This window comes from Apteryx mantelli, chromosome 5 (assembly GCF_036417845.1).
Source record: "Apteryx mantelli isolate bAptMan1 chromosome 5, bAptMan1.hap1, whole genome shotgun sequence".
NCBI lineage: Eukaryota > Metazoa > Chordata > Aves > Apterygiformes > Apterygidae > Apteryx > Apteryx mantelli.
Window position 1 is genome coordinate 48,931,483 of NC_089982.1, and position 10,475 is coordinate 48,941,957.

A 10,475-nucleotide genomic window follows, 5' to 3' on the forward strand; every position below is an offset into this window, starting at 1 on the left:
GAAATCTTGTGATCACTTTAATTGACTATCAATGTTACTACAAGGTTTTCTTCACTGGAATTTATCCCTGAAGGAATCCAAGGGCATTTTCCTTGAATCTTGCAATAATATTAAGTAGTGCAATATAAAAATTACTTCATATTTGGTTATTAATTGGGTATTTCTCTTACAGTCAAGCCATGCTCATTTGTTGAAATGCCACTTCTTAATATTATCTCATAATGTTTGCTAGAAGATGGAATTACTTACAAAAGAGGGCCCTCAGAGAAGGATCAATGTATTTATATTAATGTAAATTACTACTGATTAATGAATTGTGTAACCAATAGGGAATTAAATCTTCCTGTTTTCTTTTTTTGGAACCTAACCTTCCTGTCAATTTTGCAAGTTAAAAGTAAGATTAACTTGTCAAGTACAGAAAATAGGTATAGTAACAGTCTAATCAATAATCTATGTCTATGAAAATAAAATAAAATAAAGTTGAGGGATATACTAAGTTTTTACAGAATTATTCGCTAAGTTTTTACAGAATTATTCATATAACATATATAAGCATATAACATAAGCTTATCCACATATATGTTCGTAATTATAGATAATTATACTACAAATACGATGTTCATCAGTACCAGTATATGATGTATTTACTATCATATTAGAACAGTGTGAGCTTTTGGAAACATTCATGTAATATTAGACTGCTATCTGTATAATTTCAAAACTGTAGAAACTGACAGTGTTCTGGACAGAGAAATAAAAAGGGAAAGAAATGCCATGTATATGTATAAGTATAGTTGACGCCTGTGTACTTGGATTGAAAATCACTCTGTTTAGTAAAAACTAGGTGAAAACTGAGCACGAACTTATACTTCAGGAAGAACAAAGACTAAAGAATTGAGTTTCAATACTGTGAAAAAGCGGAATAGAGCAGCTATTTACCATAGCAGTGGTGCAAGAAATAGTTTGACAACCACTTTTTAGCCATCAGACCATAAATTGAGTCTGGAAGCTCTGGAACGGAAATACTCGTACTCTTCCTCTGAGTTTGGCAGAGAGGAGAATACGTAATGCATACTCCTTAGGGTGTATTTCAGGGCCAAATGGAGGATTATTCTGAGGCTCTCATCATATTCCAGATAATTCTCTGCTTATACTTTGGCTCTTTCTCTCTTGAGTAACACAGAGGGAAAGAACGGAGGTCTCTAATGTTCAAAGTGTGATTATGTGTGTGAAATTCTGCATTTGAGGGCTCAAAAAACTCATATCCTTTGTGGGTTAGGCATGTGCTGAGTATCACATACTTATCCACCATTTTCAGTAACAACTTATTTATGTCAGAATACTGAATAGATATGACTCATAAGACACATAGATTGATATGTAAAGTGTACTTTATCGTGCTGTATAATATGGTGTATGTCAAGGATAACTACCTCAGCAGAAGACATTGCTTAATTCATCAGTAGGCAAGCTTTTCATTTTAGCAGTTTGAGAAGTGATAACTGTTCATAAGTACTCTGAGTAGACTCTTTTCTTTTTCTTATTGAGCTTTTAAATGTTTTTACAAATTCTTATATATACTTATATGTAAGTATACTTGTATACTTGTTTACTTATACTATACTTATATATATGATGTGCTTATATTATACTTAATATGCTTATTCTCTCTGTTGTGTTGAGAAAAACAATGCAAGTGCTTTATAGTTTGGGTTTATATTGAAGTCACTTGCCTGCTCGGTTTTTTGCTTTTCAATTCACTTACTTTGAAATGATTTTCCTGCAGTCCTGCAGACTAGAGGTGCAAACTATATTATTTTTTTGCAGCCACAGTGCATATATGGATGGATTCACAACGCTAAAAGCCATAGAAACAGTGACAATTAGTTTAGCTCTTTGGACTGTTAAATTATTATATACTATTACAATAACTTCATATAACCATGGTTGAAAGAGCCCAGTAATTATGATAGTATCCCCAATAGGTGCCCAATAAAACTACTGGCATATAGCTGTAGTGGTATCTTGTCTAGATACCCTCATCTCAATTTTGCAATTGAATATATCATTTTTAGTTTGTAGATAAATATCACAGTATAATGAATGTGTCTAATAATGCAAATACAAATTTAATCTTTTTTGAGGTAAAGGCTTAAATCTTTGTCCTGCTGACATAACTTATTGTCTTTTAGCCATTGAGTAACTAATAATATTGGAAAAGCTCACAGAAGAGTTACACACACGTAAAATGAGGACGCAGTAAAGGTTTTCTTATTAGTATGTGAAATGAAAACTGGAATAACACTTCTTTGATGTATTGATTGAACTTAGTGATTAGATTGCTATAATTGGTGTCTAGTCATATATTTAGCAAAATCAGTAAATGGTCAGCATTTAGGTAGCTGAAAGGGCATTAGTGCATACTTGCATACATAGTGCATACTATGCATACATAGTGCATACATAAGTTGCATACAACTTATTTTTATGAGAAGTAAGAGCAATAAATAAGGAAAAAGAAGCAAAGATTTTCAGATGCATTTCAATTTCATTAGGAAAGAGCCTGCGAGGAAGATATACCCTGATCCTCAGCCATCCAAGGACAAAGAAGCTATCTGACAAGGGAACTGATGAGCAGTACTCTTTTGTTTAGGTAGTTATGATATTATTTGCCCAAATCTCATGAATTATGTTTAATAAACCTCTGAATTTACAGATGAGCTGAAGTCTGGTGTCTTTTGAAGCTGAAAGGATCATACTTAAAGAGGGTGCAAAGATATTCAGAAGTTCAGCATTATTAATACCTTAGGGCAAACCCCCTTTTCCCATTTTATTCTTTAGCTGGCTTGTCCATAAAGGTCAGAGAAAGGCATTTTCAACCTTCTTCTTGTCTCTGACACTTATATGGGATATTTTCACTCCCAGTATTTTTTTTATTTGTGTTATTGCCTGTGTCATGTAAATCTTCTCTAATGCTAGTTTAGAAATTACTAAAGCAATACTTTTGGTGAAGACACAATATATGTTGTAAGTTTTCATGTGGACATCTTTCTCTTTAGTAATATACAAGTTGTTTGTATTTAAAACTTGCATTGTATTTGTTTAAGCAGTACTAAACAATGTGACTTTTTTTGTCAAACTTTGATAAGTTTGACCAATATCCCTGATTTCCGCACTCTAGAACTCTGCCTTAGGAACAGAGGGTGATAAATACAGTTTATGCAGCTATATACCATATCCTTACCTGAAAACTGTAGCTGTGTTGCACAGGTTGTTAGCTTAAGCTTTTGAAAATCAGAGTGATAAATGTAGTTTCAATTTGATGAGTTCTTAATGTTTATGTTTACATTGAAGTCTCAGCCTTCCTCACATGTTCACACCATGGCTATGTACAAAAGAAAATATCCCTATCCTGCAAGGCATACAATGTAAGGATTAATGAATGCAGGAGAGAAGGTTAGGTTTTGGGTTCTTTCTATACGCGTATGAGGTAATTGACTCAAAGTAACTGGTTCAGGTAAAGTTCACTGTTGTGCCTTTTGACTTAAAAGAAAATTTTCATCTCCTGAAGGAACATAATATCTCATGTGTCATACATAATAAATATTTTCACTACTTTTTTTCCACCAGGTTTTGTCACAGTAAAAACTGAGGAAATATGGAAGTTCACATTGTAATAATCAAGGAAAAAAACTTTCTGTGAAACAATGTGACTCTTCATTGGTCTTCTGTTTCTGTTTTTAGCTGTATAGCAATAAATAGGAATAATGTATATTAATTATAATGCCAGGGATACCAGATGGAAATAATCAGTTTTGAAAAAAGTGTTGATCCCTAAGCGATGATTATTTCCTATGATGTAAAAATGCTGAAGACATCAAACATGTCAAAATGCATGCTGAATACATAGTAATAGCAGCTGAGAACAAAGACCTACTTATGGCCGTTCTCCGCAAAAGGAATATAGCAAGATTTACGTGAATTTAAATTAGAGGTTTTCTGTAAAGTATCAAGTCTACAAGCTACAGTATCGGTCCCACTTTTATAGCTTTTGTACTACTAATTTCATCCTTTGATCCCTTACTGTGAAAAATGCACTTTTGCCTCAACAATAGTTTTTTCTGGCCCATGTAGGTAGAATCACTGAATGAAGGCAGTAGAAGGCAGTTCAAGTCAGTTCCATGACTGAAATGAATGCCTTTTAAATGCGAAATAACGTTGCTGCGTTCTGTATGACATGTTGACCAGAAATCCAAAATCCTGTAGTGAAAAGTGCTGAGCATTTATAACTTAAATTGCAAAGTCTTAATTAAATGTAAACTGCATAGTTCAGTGATGATCAGTCTTTATTTCTTTCTGCAGTATTTTGGTTCTTCAGTTACCTGATGAATGGTTTTGAATCTCATTTCTTCTTTAATTGAAGGCACAAATGGTCACTCAAGCCATCATTAGCCTTTGCTTTGTAATCCATGTCAAGACCTGTTCTGACGTGTTTCACAGGTCAGGGCAAGATTTCTGATCTGGATTACACATCTCTAACAAGTCAATAAATGAAGCAAATATATATGGAGCAAAAGAAGTTTATTTAAGAAAAAAAAAAGCCGTGCTGAAAAACACATCAATTGCAGGCATATCCTGGCTTGATTATATACAAAAACACAAATGACAGTTCCAGTGCACTGAAATAGCAGGTTACATGTACTGAGAGCTCAGTCAGGATTTTACAGTTGCCACTTCTCTTGCCAGTCCATACTAAAAAGGAAAACAAATACAATAAAATACAATTATGTTTGCTAATTCCTAGAACAATTATTTCAGTCATATTTTAGACTTTTACCACATGACAATTCCTGTATTACAGTGATATGCAAAACTACTGAATTTAACTGTTTTTTTTTTTTTTTAAACAAGTACCCACCCCACTGCCGCCAGTACAGGTTGGGGGTTGACCTGCTGGAAAGCAGCTCTGCGGAGAAGGACCTGGGAGTGCTGGTGGACACCAAGTGAAGCATGAGGCAGCAATGTGCCCTTGTGGCCAAGAAGGCCAATGGTATGCTGGGGCTCATCAGGAAGAGTGTTGCCAGCAGGTCGAGGGAGGTGATCCTCCCCCTCTACTCAGCCCTGGGGAGGCCACATCTGGAGTACTGCGTCCAGTTCTGGGCTCCCCAGTACAAGAGGGATGTGGCACTACTGGAGCAAGTCCAGCGAAGGGCTACAAAGATGATTAGGGGACTGGAGCATCTCTCTTATGAGGAAAGGCTGAGAGAGCTGGGCCTGTTTAGCCTGGAGAAGAGAAGGCTGAGAGGAGATCTTATCAACGTGTACAAGTATCTGAAGGGAGGGTGTCGAGAGGATGGGACCAGACTCTTTTCAGTGGTGCCCAGTGACAGGACGCGAGGCAACGGGCACAAACTGAAACACAGACACTTCCATCTGAACATGAGGAAATACTTTTTCACTGTGAGGGTGACAGAGCACTAGAAGAGGTTGCCCAGAGAGGTTGTGGAGTCTCCTTCTCTGGAGATATTCAAAACATGCCTGGATGCAATCCTGTGCAATGTGCTCTAGGTGACCCTGCTTGAGCAGGGGGGTTGGACTAGATGATCTCCAGAGGTCCCTTCCAACCTCAACCATTCTGTGATTCTGTGATTCTGTGAATTTAATCCATCTATATGAAAGCAGAACATAAGATTTTTGTGTATTCGTATGCACTAGAATAGGCTGCAGTCTCTAGGATTCTAGCCTCACTACAGTCTCAAGGTCTATGGGAAAATTTCAGGCCATCCATATTCTCAGTTTTACTTTTCTCCAGATTTAGAATATATATTTCACACAAAAAGTTTTTCTAATACTACTTTTAAAATAAGATGTCTGCATAATTTTTTTTACCCACTTCTTATGCCTAGCCCTGTAAATTTCTAAGCCCTTTGAGATACAGACTATATATGTTTGTTTAGTAATATCGACAGTGGAATCTTCTTGATTAGCTTGGAAATGTTTTGCAACATGTGAAAAAAAATAAAAATAATAAAAAAAGATTATGCTTGTGCTAAAGTAAAGAAACAATTTTATTTCAGCCCTCATCAGCAGTTTGCTTCAGCAAACTTTAAAGCTATTCCCAGTTGGTTATGGCCTCAAAGGCTCCCAACTGAGTCTTGGTGCATACAACAGCCCAGTATTGGTGCAGCACAGCAATGCTCACAAACAAGTTCTCCTGATGGCAGAATTTTTCAGCTTTTTCCTACAAAATTCCTCCATACCATATGGGAAGCTTAGCATATGTGCAGCTGGGGAGCAGCAGTGGAACAAAGCACAAGAGATTGAATGCAAATATTGGAGATCAAAAACCTAAGCAGTCTTCTGAAATCAAATGATAATATATGACTAGTATAGTTCACTGCACCATATGTTAAAAAAACTAGTGTTAAACAAATACAAGTATTTAATGAAAACAAAAGTAAAACTGTAAACTAAAAACTAAAAGATTCTTTATCCAAAATAACTCTAAATGCGATATGTAAGTGAAATGTCTTTGGTAACATACTGTAAACATCTATGTTACCTAATTCACTGGGACAAAACTAAAGAAGTCAGCATAATTAGATCAGTAAGGTAGTCTTTTAAGGTATGAAGAAATAAATTACTGACTATTCATCTAAGTTCCAGATGAGGAATAACAGGTGTTATGAACTCTGAAATACCTTCCAAATAAAACCTCATTACACTCACAATTTGAAGGAAGTAACTAATTCTTAGGTTATCAATGGCTGCAGAAGAGAAAAGAAAATGTATCTTACTCATTACTGTGTCTCTTCTTCTATAGTTTTGCTTTCATTGCTCAAAAAATCTGAGTTGGCAGCCAGTTATAAGATTTCTCTAGGCCTGTTGAAAATTATTTGGACATAGATAAATCAGGTCACAGCTCCCTCTCCTTCTCTGAAAACTTATTTTTTTATTTTTAAAGTTTTCCACAGATTGTTAACATTTTCTTGTCTCTCCATATGAATGAGACATATGGTTACTTTTCAATTTCAAAACAGATTTTAATTTAGAAGTACACCTATACATAATAGGCAGCACCTACTATAACATATACTTGCTTTGTATTATGTCACAAATCTTTACACATGGTGTGTTAGAAAATGTATTTCACTGATTTAGGTTTCTCTTTTCTAAGAAGCTGTTAAACAGCTGTTAAACAGCTGTTAAAGCTTTTCATTACAATGCACCATTCAAATATCATAGGTTACAAGACCATATTTTTTAAGTAATTCTTTAATGGCACAGCACCTAACAAACACAAACATTAATTCGCAAATCCGACTCCTAATCTTCATATGAATAAATTGAGTGCACTCAAATGCTCACAATGCAGGGAATGCACATGCGTGTTAGCCATGCAAAAAAAGAACACAGGTAATTTGAAACTCTCATCCAGATAAAACAGATCCTGGTAAGATCCTAAGATAAGGTTGTCATCTTATGCAAGGTAGCCACATTAAAGACAACAGAACCATGACAACTTGATAACTGTTTAGAATCAGTATTTTCAATAAAGGATTTAGTGAATGGAATAAAATGGATCATCCTTTCCTTCTGGTTTAGCTAAACCAGTCTCCCCCCTCCCACACCAGTTTTCGTGCATCACTTGTCATAAGCTACACTGAAACTTTTTTGTTTAGGTGGTATAAACAAGCTATAATTTTCTTATCTACTAAGTTAGTGCATGCCGCTAGCTATAAATAAGAGCTCATATTTCTCAAAAACTTAAACAAAAAGGATAATTACATATATATTATTTAGTGTAACTAATGTCTCCACTCCATGGAATTCGTGCTATTTATAGATTCTTGATATTTATATCTGAACATTTAAACCTTGCAGAAGGTTTAAATAGTCTGCAATCAAGCCACATTACTATAGTCCAATTACAACAGTCCAACTACTGGGACTTAGTGATTTTGCACTCACATTTAAAGGTATATTTCCACTTCTTTTCTTATTTGTATCACAGGATGATGTCAAGAGGAAACAAAACACTCTAGTCTATGGAACTGATAACAATATTAATAATGCTTTCAAAGTGTTTCTGTTATTTTGATTACAGTTCCTGAATGATATGAATCACAGAATCACAGAATCGCTGAGGTTGGAAGGGACCTCTGGAGATCATCTAGTCCAACCCCCCTGCTCAAGCAGGGTCACCTAGAGCACATTGCACAGGATTGCATCCAGGCATGTTTTGAATATCTCCAGAGAAGGAGACTCCACAACCTCTCTGGGCAACCTCTTCCAGTGCTCTGTCACACTCACAGTGAAAAAGTATTTCCTCATGTTCAGATGGAACTGCCTTTGTTTCAGTTTGTGCCCGTTGCCTCGTGTCCTGTCACTGGGCACCACTGAAAAGAGTCTGGTCCCATCCTCTTGACACCCTCCCTTCAGATCCTTGTACACGTTGATAAGATCTCCTCTGAGCCTTCTCTTCTCCAGGCTAAACAGGCCCAGCTCTCTCAGCCTTTCCTCATAAGAGAGACGCTCCAGTCCCCTAATCATCTTTGTAGCCCTTCGCTGGACTTGCTCCAGTAGTGTCACATCCCTCTTGTACTGGGGAGCCCAGAACTGGACGCAGTACTCCAGATGTGGCCTCCCCAGGGCTGAGTAGAGGGGGAGGATCACCTCCCTCGACCTGCTGGCAACACTCTTCCTGATGAGCCCCAGCATACCATTGGCCTTCTTGGCCACAAGGGCACATTGCTGCCTCATGCTTCACTTGGTGTCCACCAGCACTCCCAGGTCCTTCTCCGCAGAGCTGCTTTCCAGCAGGTCAACCCCCAACCTGTACTGGCGGCAGTGGGGTGGGTACTTGTTTAAAAAAAAAAAAAAACAGTTAAATTCAGTAGTTTTGCATATCACTGTAATACAGGAATTGTCATGTGGTAAAAGTCTAAAATATGACTGAAATAATTGTTCTAGGAATTAGCAAACATAATTGTATTTTATTGTATTTGTTTTCCTTTTTAGTATGGACTGGCAAGAGAAGTGGCAACTGTAAAATCCTGACTGAGCTCTCAGTACATGTAACCTGCTATTTCAGTGCACTGGAACTGTCATTTGTGTTTTTGTATATAATCTATGAATAGTTTTCAGATGCTGTCACATAAGTCTATTCTGTCTTGTAAGGTAGTATATCATTTTCTCCTGTTGCTAGTGCAGTTAATGAAGAAATCCATTCTTCCTCTGCTGAAAGTAATTTGTCTTTTGTACATCTTAGTATAATTCCTTTTGCTGGTATGAAACTAATTTTGTTCAAGATTCTATTCTTACTGGCATTGTCTTTCATCGTAAATATTTTATTATTTATGATTTTATTATCTTTTTTATTTTTTGTTTTGGTTTTAATTTCTGAGATTGCTTGCCAGGCTAAGGTCAATATGTGCATTGGATCCTCAACATCTTCCTCCTTTCCTCAAATTGCTGGATAACATTGGCTATTTTTTCACTGTATACTAAGTCATTGAGAAGAAAAGGAATACCAATTCAAAATACAGTACATTTTTATTCAGAGTGTAAATTTTATATAGCTTTATGCCATAGAAATCTATCTTTCCTTTAGGACAGGCAATTAAATGGACAGCAAATATTCAAGATCAAAAAGAAAATAACTCACATGAATTTTTAGTAAATATCTGAATGTTCAAATTCCATGACAAGTAGATAGTGATATATGAGTTGAACAGAGATTTAAGCTGGACTGTTAATTATATTGCTACATGTAATGGTCTGCATTCATTCTTGATATAATTCCCAAATGTGTGAATTTATTTTTTTATGCACAAAAAAATTGGATTCTATTTTCCAGAAGAAATAGCTGCTTAATATCCGAATGTTACCAATAAACATATTATCAATGTGAAACTCCCAATAGCCTTATTATTAATTCTATTTCCTAAGGTAAATGTTGAAGAATTTGAATGACTGAACAGTGAATGTAGGCTGTTTAAAACATGGAAGTCATTTTGCCAAAGGAAATTTTGTCAGTTTCCTAAATATGTATACACTTCATTAACATACTGTATTTCTGAATTTGTTTTGTAGGGCACGCTTTTGTCACACTAATTCAAATACCTCTTAATACATTTTTCTAAGGCTGAATTATGATAAAGTCAGTTACATAAGTGACACACTTCCTTCCAGATACCTTCAGATTTCGGAATCAAATTCAAAAATTGATGCGTACATTTTTTGAAGGCACATCTTCCACCAAAATGTAAATAGATCACATTTCCTGGTGAAATAATTGTGTGTCTCTGTTAAAACACTCCTTTAATTACTATGCACAAGCTGATAAACAAACCTACCATATGCTGCCAGATTAGTCAAATGCCAGGAAAAGCTAAATAAAAACAGGGAGACAAACTTTTAATTGCACTCTGAAAACCTTTGGCAGTAAGTAATATTCTTTACTTGGCATTCTG

General features: G+C 35.8%; 1 long non-coding RNA gene across 1 annotated transcript in view; it reads left to right on the forward strand.

Annotated features, from left to right (window-relative positions):
* The window catches only part of LOC106484023 (uncharacterized), a 75,960-nt gene extending 73,340 nt beyond the window's left edge, over positions 1-2,620 (forward strand). The window contains exon 3 of the long non-coding RNA XR_001292499.1: positions 2,556-2,620. This is a non-coding gene — a long non-coding RNA (uncharacterized lncRNA). The remainder of the gene's footprint in view (positions 1-2,555) is intronic.
* The last annotated feature ends 7,855 nt before the right edge of the window (positions 2,621-10,475 follow it).